This window comes from Salmo salar, chromosome ssa01 (genome assembly GCF_905237065.1).
Source record: "Salmo salar chromosome ssa01, Ssal_v3.1, whole genome shotgun sequence".
Lineage (NCBI taxonomy): Eukaryota > Metazoa > Chordata > Actinopteri > Salmoniformes > Salmonidae > Salmo > Salmo salar.
In genome coordinates, this window is record NC_059442.1 from 143,710,075 (window position 1) to 143,726,663 (window position 16,589).

The 16,589-nt window shown below is 46.6% G+C and overlaps 1 pseudogene across 1 annotated transcript; it reads left to right on the top strand.

Annotated features, from left to right (window-relative positions):
- The first annotated feature begins 3,684 nt into the window (after positions 1-3,684).
- On the top strand, positions 3,685-7,286 carry LOC123725532 (phosphoglycerate mutase 2-like; annotated as a pseudogene). The gene is made up of 3 exons (XR_006758050.1): positions 3,685-4,182; positions 4,874-5,054; positions 6,752-7,286. The product of XR_006758050.1 is annotated as a phosphoglycerate mutase 2-like (transcript).
- The last annotated feature ends 9,303 nt before the right edge of the window (positions 7,287-16,589 follow it).

Here is a 16,589-nt window from a genome sequence, read left to right on the forward strand (position 1 = left end):
CCTGTTTTTTCCTTTGGGTTTGTGGGTGGTTGTTTTCTGTATAGCTTGTGTGCCTTACGGAACTGTTTAGTCGTTTGTTTATTTTGTTTTAGTGTTCTCTCTAAATAAAGTAAGAAGATGAACACTATACCCGCTGCGCCTTGGTCTGTCCCTTACGATGCCTATGACAGAACCACCCACCGAAAGAAGACCAAGTAGCGGGGTAAGGAGCAGGAGAGGTATTTGGAGTCGTGGACGTGGGAGGAGATTTTAGACGGGAAAGGACCCTGGAGGCAGGCTGGGGAGTATCGTCGACCGAGGGAGGAACTGGAGGCAGTGAAGGCAGAGCGGCGCTACTATGAGGCGCTGTATAAGCCAAGAGGCAAGTGAGGGAGGCAGCCCCCCCAGAATTTTTTTTGGGGGGGGCACACGGGGAGTTGGGCAGAGTCAGGGTGGAGTCCTGAGCCAACTCCCCGTGCTTACCGTGGGGAGCGGGTGACGAGGAGAGCACCGACCTATGCGGAAACGTGCACGGTATCGCCCATACGCACGTACACAGTCCGGTGAGGTCAGTACGGGCTCCGCAGCGTTGCCGGGCGAGAGTTGGCCGGCAGCCAGGGAGAAGTGCGCCGGCGCAGCGCATCTGGCCGCCAGTGCGTCTCCTCGGTCCAGCTTACCCTGCGCCTGCTTACCCAGAGCCCTCACTCTGCAGCACAGGCCAGTTCGCCCTGTGCCAGCGCTCCGCCCGTGCCGGGCTACACTGACCATTCAGCCAGGATGGGGTGTGCCAGCCCTGAGCTCCAGACCGCTGGTGCGCCTCCACGGCCCAGTGTGCCCCGTGCCTGCTCTGCGCACCCAGTCTCCTGTAAGTCTCCCCAGTCCGGGGAGACCGGTCCCAGCTCCACGCAGGAGGCCTCCAGCGACGCTCCTCAGACCGGAGCCTTCAGCGATGCTCCCCAGTCAGGAGCCTCCAGCGACGCTCCTCAGCCCGGGGCCTCCAGCGACGCCTCTCAGCCCGGGGCCTCCACCGACACCTCTCAGCCCGGGGCCTCCAGCAACGCCTATCAGCCCGGGACCTCCAGCAACGCCTCTCAGCCCGGGGCCTTCAGTGGTGGTCTGCAGCCAAGAGCCTTCAGCGGTGGTCTGCAGCCCAGAGTCTTCAGAACAGGAGCTACGCCCAGAGCCAGAGCCACCTCCGTAGTGGGAGGATTGGCGAAGGGGGGGTGTAGCACAGGAACCGTCGTTGACGGTGGCCACCCTCCCTTCCCTCCCTTTCGGTTTGGGGTTGTTTAGTGGGTTTTTTTGTTTTGAGGTGCGGTCGGGGTCTGCACCTTTGGAGGGGGGGGGGGGGTACTGTCACTGCCTGACCAGTAAAGGGGTCATTTGTCATTGAAGTATGGTCAGGGCGTGGCAGGGGGGTGTTGTTTTTGTGTGTTTTGGGGTTGGTTTATTTAGAGGGGATTTGGTCTAGTTTTAAGCCATACTTAGGCAGCCTGTTTTTTCCTTTGGGTTTGTGGGTGGTTGTTTTCTGTATAGCTTGTGTGCCTTACGGAACTGTTTAGTCGTTTGTTTATTTTGTTTGAGTGCTCTCTCTAAATAAAGTAAGAAGATGAACACTATACCCGCTGCGCCTTGGTCTGTCCCTTACGACGCCAATGACAGTTATTTCATAGTTTTGATGTCTTCACTATTATTCTACAATGTTGAAAATAGTAAAAATAACAAAAAACTCTGGGTAGGTGTGTCCAAACTTTTGACTGGTACTGTATATACAGTGGGGAGAACAAGTATTTGATACACTGCCGATTTTGCAGGTTTTCCTACTTACAAAGCATGTAGAGGTCTGTAATTTTTATCATAGGTACACTTCAACTGTGAGAGACGGAATCTAAAACAAAAATCCTGAAAATCACATTGTATGATTTTTAAGTAATTAATTTGCATTTTATTGCAAGACATAAGTATTTGATACATCAGAAAAGCAGAACTTAATATTTGGTACAGAAACCTTTGTTTGCAATTACAGAGATCATACGTTTCCTGTAGTTCTTGACCAGGTTGGCCCACTCCTCCATACAGACCTTCTCCAGATCCTTCAGGTTTCGGGGCTGTCGCTGGGCAATACGGACTTTCAGCTCCCTCCAAAGATTTTCTATTGGGTTCAGGTCTGGAGACTGGCTAGGCCACTCCAGGACCTTGAGATGCTTCTTACGGAGCCACTCCTTAGTTGCCCTGGCTGTGGGTTTCGGGTCGTTGTCATGCTGGAAGACCCAGCCACGACCCATCTTCAATGCTCTTACTGAGGGAAGGAGGTTGTTGGCCAAGATCTCGCGATACATGGCCCCATCCATCCTCCCCTCAATACGGTGCAGTCGTCCTGTCCCCTTTGCAGAAAAGCATCCCCAAAGAATGATGTTTCCACCTCCATCCTTCACGGTTGGGATGGTGTTCTTGGGGTTGTACTCATCCTTCTTCTTCCTCCAAACACGGCGAGTGGAGTTTAGACCAAAAAGCTCTATTTTTGTCTCATCAGACCACATGACCTTCTCCCATTCCTCCTCTGGATCATCCAGATGGTCATTGGCAAACTTCAGACGGGCCTGGACATGCGATGGCTGGACATGCGCTGGCTTATTTCCCTCATTAAAATGCAAATCAAATTATAACATTTTTGACATGCGTTTTTCTGGATTTTTTTGTTGTTATTCTGTCTCTCACTGTTCAAATAAACCTACCATTAAAATTATAGACTGATCCTTTCTTTGTCAGTGGGCAAACGTACAAAATCAGCAGGGGATCAAATACTTTTTTCCCCCACTGTATATATCTTAATTCCATTATTTTACTTTTTAGATGTGTCTGTATTGTTGTGTATTGGTATATATTACTGCACTGTTGGAGTTAGCAACACAAGCATTTCACTACACCTGCAATAACATCTGCTAAATATGTGTATGTGACCAATAATAAGTACAGTTCTGTAGTGTGTGATGTGTCATCCTCTCAGTGGTATTCAAGCCCTATAGCTGCTCCCAATGTCATCCCATGTTTTTTTTTTAGACTTTATTTAACTAGGCAAGTCAGTTAAGAACAAATTCTTATTTAGAATGATGGCCTACCCCGGCCAATCTCAGACAATGCTGGGCCAATTGTGCACCACTCTATGGGACTCCCAATCACGGCTGGTTGTGATATTGCCTGCATTTCAACCAGAGTCTGTAGTGACACCTCTAGCACTGAGGTGCAGTGCCTTAAACCCCTGCACCACTCGGGAGTCCAGAATGTTTTAGTCTGTTTTTCCCTAGTCACTACTACCTCATTGCATGGTATAGTTGTATCAGTAATGGTTTTGGATAAAGATATAAAGTGCATGGCCAGAGTTAGATAACTAACTTTCATTGATGTGGCTGTTCCTCTCAGACACTCTACAGACTCTTTACAATGCCTCAGCAGCAGCAGCTTACTCTGATATTTACACTTTTATTCCACAGCTCTGAGTTTAAAAGTCATGTTGCTATTTTGGCTCAATCCCTGACCTCTGCCCTTCCCCGCTGGGACATGTCCCTCTAGCCCACGGGAGGCCCTGCCCTATTGGCTGAGCCTGTCTGTCAATCAGGAGGTGAAGTGTCCTCATTGGTGGAGAGCAGTGGATGACCGGCAGCTACACATGCCCACATTCCAGGGTGCTATAAAAGGTGTGGTAAGAGTTGCTTGGGGCTGTTGGTCTCAGAGTGTGTGTACCATAAGGGAGGGCTGTGTTTCCTGTGTATGGTAAAGGAACTTAAACATGACTACCGCCCATAAGTTGGTGATCGTCCGTCATGGCGAGAGTGAGTGGAACCAGTACAACAAATTCTGTGGATGGTTTGATGCCGACCTCAGCGAGAAGGGCCTGGAGGAGGCCAAGAGTGGTGCTAAGGCCATCAAGGAGGCTGGCATGAAGTTTGACATCTGCCACACCTCCGTGCTGAAGCGCGCCGTCAAGACCCTGTGGACCATCCTGGAAGGCACAGACCAGATGTGGCTGCCCGTGTACCGCACATGGCGCCTGAACGAGCGCCACTACGGCGGCCTGACAGGTCTTAACAAGGCAGAGACAGCCGAGAAGCATGGAGAGGAGCAGGTCAAGATCTGGCGTCGCTCCTTCGACATCCCCCCTCCCCAATGGAACACAACCACGCCTACCACAAGATCATCAGTGAGGTAGGAGGAGTGATGTTGGAGTATTGGTGGTGCTAGTACTACACAACCACGCCTACCACAAGATCCTCAGTGAGGTAGGAGGAGTGGTGTTGGAGTATTGGTGGTGCTAGTACTACACAAAACACACCTGTGATTCAAGTTTTAAGTGTGTGATTGATGATATAAAATAATAACACCTGACTTTGAAAAGTAAAACGCCCCTAGAATATGCACAAGTTTTACAAGGAAACCAGACAGCATCAGGATCTATGACTTGCTCAGGAGATCCTACAAGACTAAGACCTGCAGGTCTCATTTGAAGTTAAACACCATTGAATGAATGGAACAGCATTGAATTAAATTCTATGACTTCTCATGTATGACTACTTGTATGAGCCTAAACATGGACTGTAAAACTGTAACATGTAACACTTGAGTTACTAAGTAAGCTCTGCCAGGTTTAATTTGCAGACCTCTAGTATGTTACATCAGCACCTGCTGTTGTGAAGATACATTTGAGCAGTGTAATCCAACATGATGATTCATTTGAGCAGTGTAACCCAACATGATGATTCATTTGAGCAGTGTAACCCAACATGATGATTCATTTGAGCAGTGTAACCCAACATGATGATTCATTTGAGCAGTGTAACCCAACATGATGATTCATTTGAGCAGTACAACTCAACATGCTGTTCTGTCCTCCCACCAGTCAAGGCGCTACAAGGGCTTGAAGCCCGGTGAGCTGCCCACATGTGAGTCCCTGAAGGACACCATTGCCCGCGCCCTGCCCTACTGGAACGATGTCATCGCACCTGAGATCAAGGCCGGCAAGAACGTCATCATCGCTGCCCACGGCAACAGCCTCCGCGGAATTGTCAAGCACTTAGAGGGTGAGTATTATGGGCTGCTGTGTTAGCTGGACACAGACAGAGAGAGAGGGTGGGAGAGAGGGGGAAAGAGGGAGAGGAGAGGGGAGGACATGGAGAAAGAGTGGTACAACTAACATAGGAGATGACAAACACACAAGGCAGGAGGGAACATGGAAACGCTTGGAAATGAGAGAGAGTACTTGAGGGAAAAGGTTAAAGATAATGTTTCACAAGGCATGTCCAGTATGGCATGGAGTCAAACATCACTCACAACACAGATCTAACAGATGCATAGCCACTGCACAGATTGAAGCAGGGATCTAGCCTCCCTTGAGGTTCTTGAGCGAGCAGCCAAGGAAATGAAAAAAGGGAAGAAGTCCATTTGAGCAGCAGCAAGAGATTAAAAAATAGACTGAATGACACTGAACAGGTACATTGGCAAAAATGAAAACGAACATGCACCTGTGCGAAAGAAAGGCTATAATAGAGTAGCAGAGGCACACAAGGTCTTATCTGATGACCTGGAGTCTGCCTGAGCTTGCTAAACATGTCAAGAATCTCGCTGACCAGTTGCATGGGCTTAGTAGCCTCAAATGCAGAGAACTTGCCTACGAATGTGTACATCAAAACAACATTCCTGGTCAAGAAATGGAAGGGTAAGTGATATTGAACAGAGATCTACTGTATATGTTAAGACATACAATATACCACACCCCCATTCCATTAATTAAACTTTGACCTACCAGCACCATCACCCACTGTCACAGGACACCATCACCCACTGTCACAGGACACCATCACCTAGCGTCAAAGGACACCTTCACCCACTTACCCCAAGGCGGCTCAACTTACCACATACCCCGCACAAGCTATGTTTCAAAACTGTTATGTTTACATGAATTCTGATTACACACAACATCCTGAAATATGTGTAGATATCCTTGTTAGAAATAATATTATGTTTCCCTTGACGTAGTGATGCTGAATGTAAAAAATGGCTCAATTTACCCCACTCTCCCCTACACTGATGTAGGGGCTGGGTGTACACAGTAAATTTCTAATAGGATGTTGATTGTTTGTGGGTCACTGAGAATGTAACAGCTGGACCCATAGGCATGGTATATCACAAGCACCCAGTCACATACATAGAGTACACACACACTTTCCCAGATTACCAGCAATCTATAAATAACTGTGGCTCTCACCCTGGAGCTCAGACCAACACAGTGGAAAAGGCCATGGGTGCGGTCCCGTTACGGGCACGACCTTTCTGCAGAAAGGTTTTGCATTCTCTAGGAGTGGTGGGACCAGGGTGATGCAGACAGGGTTTCAGAGGGAGAGGGAGAGACACGAGGGCAGAGGGAAGGGTCAGGGAAAGGGCAGAGGGAACAAGCTACTTATTTCCCCCCTGAAAGAGGAGTATGGATGACCTCACCTGTTGAAGGGCACCAAATGTTTATTTTGTAAAGATAGCTGTGTAGTGGGTACTAGCTAAGAAATATACCAGCCTTCAAGGATCTGTACTTAACATCCGTAGAAAGGATTTCCCCTCCACTGGGAATACACGTCAAATACAGTGCCTAATGTGAATTTCCTGTCTGTCTGTCTGTCTGTCTGTCTGTCTGTCTTCTGTCTGTCTGTCTGTCTGTCTGTCTGTCTGTCTGTCTGTCTGTCTGTCTGTCTGTCTGTCTGTCTGTCTGTCTGTCTGTCTGTCTCAGGCATGTCCGACGCTGCCATCATGGAGTTGAACCTGCCAACAGGTATACCCATCGTGTATGAGCTGGACGTGAATCTGAAGCCGGTCAAGCCCATGGCTTTCCTGGGAGATGCCGAGACCGTGAAGAAGGCCATGGAGGCAGTGGCTGCCCAGGGCAAGGCTAAGAAGTAAGCTAGCCTGGACCCGTCAAGAGGAGGGAGAGAAAGTGACTGTCCCCCCATCCCTTACTATCATCCACCCCCTCCATCTCCCCATTCACCTGCAGTCCATTCCATCCTGGGATAAATGCTCTCTTTGGTTGTGGAAATATGCCCTGTGTAGCCACCTGTATCTGAGAGGGAACATCATAAAACCCAAATATGGTGTGATTGTTCTATAGATCTGTGCAGGTGGTACCGGTACTGCACAAGTCTTGTCCACTCACACAAACACACAGACTCTTGTGGAGTGTCACAGTCCCACTGTAGGATTGGTGACGCCCTGTGTTAAGGCACCACACTCTGACACAACAAATAAAGAAACCACCTTTTTGTCTACACCGGTTTCTGCTTTTATCTTTCTTCCCCTGGGTTCTGATGTTTTTCCTCCTATTACATTTGAGCCTAATCTTTTTCATCCTCTTCCTCTCTCACTTCCCCTTTTCTCTTCTCTTCTACTCCTCCATTACCTGCTCTTCCTCCTCTCCCTCCATGGGTAATTCAGTGGTATCACGACGGCAGCGGCGGTGCTGTGTAATCTTATCCAGGGGGCAGAGCGGAGTGTGGCGGGGAGGAGAGAGAGGAGGGTCACTGAGTTTGTTTTGGCAGCATTCCCATGGTGCAGGAGCACTTCATCTGACTCTGTCCCTCCCCTCAGTACAGACAGAGCATGGTGGCTCAGGGCCAGGGCCACTTTTAGCAGGGGGTAGGGGAGAGGGTGTGGGTGTGAGGTTGGGTGTGGGTGGATGGATGGATGGATGGTGTGTGTAAAGGGATTTAGGGGTGAGTTACTAAGTCAGTGTGTGTAAAGGGATTTAGGGGTGAGTTACTAAGTCAGTGTGTGTGTGAAGGGGTTTAGGGAGTGAGCTACTAAGTCAGTGTGTGTGTGAAGGGGTTTAGGGGTGAGCTACTAAGTCAGTGTGTGTGTGTGTGTGTGAAAGGGTTTATGGGTGAGTTACTAAGTCAGTGTGTGTAAAGGGATTTAGGGGTGAGTTACTAAGTCAGTGTGTGTGTGAAGGGGTTTAGGGAGTGAGCTACTAAGTCAGTGTGTGTGTGTGTGTGAAAGGGTTTATGGGTGAGCTACTAAGTCAGTGTGTGTGTGAAGGGGTTTAGGGGTGAGCTACTAATATCAGTGTGTGTGTGAAGGGGTTTAGGGGTGAGCTACTAAGTCAGTGTGTGTGTGAAGGGGTTTAGGGGTGAGCTACTAAGTCAGTGTGTGTGTGAAGGGGTTTAGGGAGTGAGCTACTAAGTCAGTGTGTGTGTGAAGGGGTTTAGGGAGTGAGCTACTAAGACAGTGTGTGTGTGAAGGGGTTTAGGGAGTGAGCTACTAAGTCAGTGTGTGTGGGAAGGGGTTTAGGGAGTGAGCTACTAAGTCAGTGTGTGTGTGTGAAGGGGTTTCTGGAGTGAGCTACTAAGTCAGTGTGTGTGTGAAGGGGTTTAGGGAGTGAGCTACTAAGTCAGTGTGTGTGTGTGAAGGGGTTTAGGGAGTGAGCTACTAAGTCAGTGTGTGTGTGTGAAGGGGTTTAGGGAGTGAGCTACTAAGTCAGTGTGTGTGTGTGAAGGGGTTTCTGGAGTGAGCTACTAAGTCAGTGTGTGTGTGAAGGGGTTTAGGGGTGAGCTACTACGTTAGTGTGTGTGTGAAGGGGTTTAGGGGTGAGCTACTAAGACAGTGTGTGTGCGAAGGGGTTTAGGGGTGAGCTACTAAGTCAGTGTGTGTGTGAAGGGGTTTAGGGGTGAGCTACTAAGTCAGTGTGTGTGTGAAGGGGTTTAGGGGGTGAGCTACTAAGTCAGTGTGTGTGTGTGTGAAGGGGTTTAGGGGTGAGCTACTAAGTCAGTGTGTGTGTGAAGGGGTTTAGGGGTGAGCTACTAAGTCAGTGTGTGTGTGAAGGGGTTTAGGGAGTGAGCTACTAAGTCAGTGTGTGTGTGTGAAGGGGTGTAGGGAGTGAGCTACTAAGTCAGTGTGTGAAGGGGTTTAGGGAGTGAGCTACTAAGTCAGTGTGTGAAGGGGTTTAGGGAGTGAGCTACTAAGACAGTGTGTGTGTGAAGGGGTTTAGGGAATGAGCTACTAAGTCAGTGTGTGTGTGTGAAGGGGTTTCGGGATTGAGCTACTAAGTCAGTGTGTGTGTGTGAAGGGGTTTAGGGGTGAGCTACTACGTTAGTGTGTGTGTGAAGGGGTTTAGGGGTGAGCTACTAAGACAGTGTGTGTGCGAAGGGGTTTAGGGGTGAGCTACTAAGTCAGTGTGTGTGTGAAGGGGGTTTAGGGGTGAGCTACTAAGTCAGTGTGTGTGTGAAGGGGTTTAGGGGGTGAGCTACTAAGTCAGTGTGTGTGTGAAGGGGTTTAGGGAGTGAGCTACTAAGTCAGTGTGTGTGTGTGAAGGGGTGTAGGGAGTGAGCTACTAAGTCAGTGTGTGAAGGGGTTTAGGGAGTGAGCTACTAAGTCAGTGTGTGAAGGGGTTTAGGGAGTGAGCTACTAAGACAGTGTGTGTGTGAAGGGGTTTAGGGAGTGAGCTACTAAGTCAGTGTGTGTGTGTGTGAAGGGGTTTCGGGAGTGAGCTACTAAGTCAGTGTGTGTGTGAAGGGGTTTAGGGGTGAGCTACTACGTTAGTGTGTGTGTGAAGGGGTTTAGGGGTGAGCTACTATGTCAGTGTGTGTGTGAAGGGGTTTAGGGAGTGAGCTACTAAGTCAGTGTGTGTGTGTGAAGGGGTGTAGGGAGTGAGCTACTAAGTCAGTGTGTGAAGGGGTTTAGGGAGTGAGCTACTAAGTCAGTGTGTGAAGGGGTTTAGGGAGTGAGCTACTAAGACAGTGTGTGTGTGAAGGGGTTTAGGGAATGAGCTACTAAGTCAGTGTGTGTGTGTGAAGGGGTTTCGGGATTGAGCTACTAAGTCAGTGTGTGTGTGTGAAGGGGTTTAGGGGTGAGCTACTACGTTAGTGTGTGTGTGAAGGGGTTTAGGGGTGAGCTACTAAGACAGTGTGTGTGCGAAGGGGTTTAGGGGTGAGCTACTAAGTCAGTGTGTGTGTGAAGGGGTTTAGGGGTGAGCTACTAAGTCAGTGTGTGTGTGAAGGGGTTTAGGGGGTGAGCTACTAAGTCAGTGTGTGTGTGAAGGGGTTTAGGGAGTGAGCTACTAAGTCAGTGTGTGTGTGTGAAGGGGTGTAGGGAGTGAGCTACTAAGTCAGTGTGTGAAGGGGTTTAGGGAGTGAGCTACTAAGTCAGTGTGTGAAGGGATTTAGGGAGTGAGCTACTAAGACAGTGTGTGTGTGAAGGGGTTTAGGGAGTGAGCTACTAAGTCAGTGTGTGTGTGTGTGAAGGGGTTTCGGGAGTGAGCTACTAAGTCAGTGTGTGTGTGAAGGGGTTTAGGGGTGAGCTACTACGTTAGTGTGTGTGTGAAGGGGTTTAGGGGTGAGCTACTAAGACAGTGTGTGTGCGAAGGGGTTTAGGGGTGAGCTACTAAGTCAGTGTGTGTGTGAAGGGGTTTAGGGGTGAGCTACTAAGTCAGTGTGTGTGTGAAGGGGTTTAGGGGTGAGCTACTAAGTCAGTGTGTGTGTGTGAAGGGGTTTAGGGGTGAGCTACTAAGTCAGTGTGTGTGTGAAGGGGTTTAGGGGTGAGCTACTAAGTCAGTGTGTGTGTGAAGGGGTTTAGGGAGTGAGCTACTAAGTCAGTGTGTGTGTGTGAAGGGGTGTAGGGAGTGAGCTACTAAGTCAGTGTGTGAAGGGGTTTAGGGAGTGAGCTACTAAGTCAGTGTGTGTGTGAAGGGGTTTAGGGGTGAGCTACTACGTTAGTGTGTGTGTGAAGGGGTTTAGGGAGTGAGCTACTAAGTCAGTGTGTGTGTGTGAAGGGGTTTAGGGAGTGAGCTACTAAGACAGTGTGTGTGTGAAGGGGTTTAGGGGTGAGCTACTAAGACAGTGTGTGTGTGAAGGGGTTTAGGGAGTGAGTTACTAAGTCAGTGTGTGTGTGAAGGGGTTTAGGGAGTGAGTTACTAAGTCAGTGTGTGTGTGAAGGGGTTTAGGGAGTGAGCTACTAAGTCAGTGTGTGTGTGTGTGTGAAGGGGTTTAGGGAGTGATTTAGGGAGTGAGCTACTAAATCAGTGTGTGTGGTACTTTCATTATGCGTTTACAATAATTCTAATTCAAGGCCATCAATAATTACTAAAACCAGACCTTAATGTAACAATATTAATGGACAAATCAACTACCACCTATACTGAGATTTGATGACTGGGTCAGAGAAGGGGGCACTAAAAGGAATTACCTTTAGGTTAGATTGAACACAAATTCTATCAAACCAAGAGCGGGGACAGCAGTAAGATAGCATTTTACACTAACTAGTCTGGATCCCAAACACAAGGTTAGTCTAAAGTGGCTAAATCAAATTATACTCTTTAATTAGAAAGTATTTTATTAAATTCCCAACTACAACCAACTGGTATTGTAAGGCATTCAGATGTTCTATTTCAATGTCTATAATGTAAGGTCTATAATGTAATCAATCTTGCTTCAAAAATAGGTATTTATATGTAGCCTAATTGCATTGAATAAAATCCTTAATTTAAAGTGAAAATTATTTCAAGGTTATAATGTTGATTGTGTTAGACTAGGCATAAACTAAGTGCTACTAACAGTCAAATACAGACCTGATATTGAAGTAAATACCACTGACCAGAGGAGGCTGGTAGGGGGAGCTATAGGAGGACAGGCTCATTGTAATGTCTGGAATGCCATTAATGGAACGGAGTGAAACGTGGTTTCCATATGTTTGATGTGTTTGATACCATTCCATAAGTTCCAATCCAGGCATTACAATGAGCCCGTCTTCCTATAGCTCCTCCCTCCAGCCTCTGTCACAGAAGTTCAATTTATAGTCTATAGGAGAGATGAGGGTACCCTCTAGTGGTAAGAATCAATCTTACATCTCAACAGAAGGAGAGTACACAAGTGTTGCCATTTCATGAAATTTCACGATAATGTCCCAAAACCCAATCCAGTAGAGATGGCATTTACCAATATGCATGTTGCACACTGACCTTTTCTTGACCTATGTTCAAGCCACCATCTGATCTTTATCTAATTGAATAAGCCCAGATCGGATGGTAAAGGCTTCAGTGAATAAAGGACAGAGTAGCCTATTTTACTGTAACCACTTACTGCACTGTGACTGCAATCTTTATTTCGAATCACAATATTTTTTTATAAGGGACAACCTGCAGACGGCTACGACATAGAGAAACATTTCCAAAAGGCCAGGGGTTGGTTGCACCAGTGAAAGTCAAGTTGCAATTTACCCCTTTCCATGGCCATTTCCATGTTGTTTTGGTTTCCACATGTTTTGGTTCAACATGTTCTCATCTGATTTATTTTCCACATGATTAGAAATGTCTGTGTGAGGACCAAGAGGCAGCTGAGCCCATAGAGATCCTACAAAAGTACTCATTCCTAATTCAATGGCTGAGCCCAACAGGTTGCCATACAACCAGCATCCACCAGTGGGAGCTATTCCCACAGTGATGCTCACTGTGGCAGAGAAAATGCATCTGAAGAGACCAGTCTGTTAATGCTCCAATGATCTCAGTGTAGATCTCATCAAATCTAATAGAACAGATTTAAAATTGTCTTCTTATTAAGACAGTGTCAGACAGTGCTGTTATTATTTTGGTTGCGGATTCTATTCATGTGGAAACACTGTCGGTTGTCTAAATTCTTCGACATTAATAAATGCTCCCATCCCTAAAGGTATGTAAGTCTAACCATATTGCCATGCATACTGTAACATAGTTGCAAAGGGAAAACCTACGCTTCAGACACAGACAGATTCCACACCCTGAGGTGGATTTAAGCGGTAGGGATGTGTCTCTACATGCCTGTCTGGAAGGCAGATGGGGCAGACAGAACACTCCAATGCTTCAACTTCTCATAGGCTACTGTACAACAGACATGCACACGCACGTGCACACACACACCTTGGTTTTACCTGAGTATTTAGGCCTGCCTGAGTCATCCTAGTTTTCCCATCTGGAACATTCTTAAAGCTGGAGGTGCTAAGTGAAACAGCGATACTAAACCTTTTGCAACAATGAGTTTAACACTGACACACTGGCATGAGTCATGCATTCTTTCTACATCCTCTGTTGTATCCCAATGAGAGGTCCATGTAGCACTGTGTGTATTGAATTGTATCCCTCCCTGCACTAACTCTTGAGACAATAGTCACCAAATCTACCACATACAAAGGCCTCAACCCTCTACCCTTCTGCTATGAAAATGTAGCATACAATGGTGATACACAGACATAGTAACCTATTCAGAATAAAAACAATGTTTATTCAAAGCACTTTCTTACCAACCCGGGCCATTTCATGTGCTCCAAAACAGTGTAGTAATAGTGTATTACAGAATAATGAACACAAACAGAATATACACAACAGAGACTGAAACAACTTCTGGAGTCGTCTCCAACATCAGTGATAGTGTGTCTAAACGACAGAGAGGATGTGCCTGGATTGTGTGAACATCCCTCTGTCACTGCTCTCTGTGTGTGTTTAGCATGTGTATGGACCTCAGCCGGGGTTCGGGAGGGTGCTCCAGATCCAGACAAGGGCCGCATGGGATCAGAACAGCTAGGATGGAGGGCCCTGAGGTGGGGGCATCACACATCAGAACCCTGGAGCCTCCATCCCACCATCCCCTCCCTCTGCCCATCTCGGCTAACAGTCCGCTAAATGCCAACCTCATTAGGACCCATAGGGGCCCTCTCCAGGTCTGTGGGGGACAACGGCCACATAGGATTAGCCAGAGCTGCCTGCCATTGTCAAGGGCAGACATAACTCAACCCCCCACACTCCCCCCATTTAATACATAACTACAGTCATCAGGAAGGAAAGGACAAAGGCTGGATTATACCCCTTGAGCCCTCTACCTCTAAATAACCTTGGGGAGGGGCGAGGGCATGAGTAAGAAAGTCTATTGTGAGTGGACATTGGACTTATCCTATAATAAACCACACAATACCAAAAACTTGTTACAGTACCAGTCAAACGTTTTAGAACACCTACTCAGTCAAGGGTTTTTCTTTATTTTAACTATTTTCTACAATGTAGAATAATAGTGAAGACATCAAAACTATGAAATAACACATATGGACTATGAAATAACACATATGGAATCAAGTAGTAACCAAAAAGTGCTAAACAAATCAAAATATATGTTATATTTGAGATTCTTCAAATAGCCACCCTTTGCCTTGATGACAGCTTTGCACACTCTTGGCATTCTCTCAACCAGCTTCATGAGGTAGTCACCTGGAATGCATTTCGCATTTCAATTGTGCCTTGTTAAAAGTTCATTTGTGGAATTTCTTTCCTTCTTGATGCGTTTGAGCCAATCAGTTGTGTTGTGACAAGGTAGGAGTGGTATACAGAAGATAGCCCTATTGGGTAAAAGACCAAGTCCATATTATGACAAGAACAGCTCAAATAAGCAAAGAGAAACGACAGTCCATCATTACTTTAAGACATGTAGGTCAGTCAATACAGACCATTTCAAGAACTTTGAAGGTTTCTTCAAGTGCAGTCGCAAAAACCATCAAGCGCTATGATGAAACTGGCCCTCATGAGGACCGCCACAGGAAAGGAAGACCCAGAGTTCCCTCTGCTGCAGAGGATAAGTTCAGTAGAGTTACCAGCCTCAGAAATTGCAGCCCAAATAAATGCTTCACAGAGTTCAAGTAACAGATACATCTAAACATCAACTGTTTAGAGGAGACTGTGTCAATCAGGCCTTCATGGTCGAATTGCTGCAAAGAAACCAGTACTAAAGAACACCAATAAGAAGAAGAGTCTTGCTTGGGCCAACACGAGCAATTGACATTAGACAGGTGTAAATTTGTCCTTTGGTCTGGAGTCCAAATTGGAGATTTTTGGTTCCAACCACCGTGTCTTGTGAGATGCCGTTTGGGTAAACGGATGATCTCCGCATGTGTATTTCCCACCGTAAAGCGAGGAGGTGGTGTTATGGTGTGGGGGTGCTTTGCTGGTGACACTGTCTGTGATTTATTTAGAATTCAAGGCACACTTAACCAGCATGGCTACCACAGCATTCTGCAGTGATACGCCATCCCATCTGGTTTGTGCTTAGTGGGTCTATCATTTGTTTTTCAACAGGACAATGACCCAACAAACCAACAGGCTGTGTAATGGCTGTGTAAAGTATTCAGACCCCTTGATTTTTTCCACATTTTGGTAGGTTCCAGCCTTATTCTAAAATTGATAAAATAGCTTTTTCCCCTCATCAATCTATACACAATACCCCATAATAACAAAGAAAAAATAAATGTTTGCTAATTTATTTAACAAAAAACTGAAATATAACATTTACATAAGTATTCAGACCCTTTACTCTTTGTTGAAGCACCTTTGGCGTGATTACAGCCTCAAGTCTTCTTTGGTATGACTCTACAAGCTTGGCACACCTGTATTTGGGGAGTTTGTCCCATTCTTCTCTGCAGATATTCTTAAGCTCTGTCAGGTTGGATGGGGAGCATTGCTGTACAGCTATTTTTAGGTCTCTCCAGAGATGTTCAATCAAGTTCAAGTCCGGGCTCTTGCTGGACCACTCAAGGACATTCAGAGACTTGTCCCAAAGCCACTCCTGCGTTGTCTTGTTGGAAGGTGAACATTCGCCCCAGTTTGAGGTCCTGAGCGCTCTGGAGCAGGTTTTCATCAAGGATCTCTCCGTACTTTGCTCCGTTCATCTTTCATTTGGAACGAATTGCAAAAATCTCTGAAGCTGGAGACTTAAATCTCCCTCTCTAACTTTAAGCATCAGCCGTCAGAGCAGCTTACTGATCACTGTACCTGTACACAGCCAATCTGTAAATACCCCACCCAACTACCTCCTCCCCATATTGTTATTTATCTTCTTGCTCTTTTGCACCCCAGTATCTCTACTTGCACATCATCATCTGCACATCTATCACTCCAGTGTTAATGATAAATTGTAATTATATCACCTCTATGGCCTATTTATTGCCTTACCTCCCTAATCTTCTACATTTTCACACACTATATAGATTTTTCTATTGTGTTACTGACTGTACGTTTGTTTATGTGTAACTCCGTGTTGTTGTTTTTGTCACACTGCTTTGCTTTATCTTGGCCAGGTTGCAATTGTAAATAAGAACTTGTTCTCAACTGGCCTACCTGGTTAAATAATGGTGAAAGAAAAAAATAAAATAAAAAAATAAAATAAGAAAATCTTTGCCTCGATCCTGACTAGTCTCCCAGTTTCTGTAGCTGACAAACATCCCCCACTGCATGATGCTGTCACGTCTACTCCCACTCTTCCCCCCTCTGGCACTTGAGGGCACCAGGCTGCCCTGCATCACTTACTCCTATCATCTGTTACGCACACCTGCCTTCTCTCGTCACGCGCATCAGCGATATTGGACTCACTCATCATCTGTTCATTACCTCCCTTATATTTGTCAGTTCCCTTGCTCTGTTCCCCTCTGCTTCATTAATTGTTTTTGTTCATGTTACCTGTTTGCTGACGCTGTTACTGTCTCGTTCCATATTAAATATTTTACTCCCCGTACCTGCTTCGTCTCTCCAGCGTCAACTCATGTGACAGATGCTGCCACCACCATGCTTCACC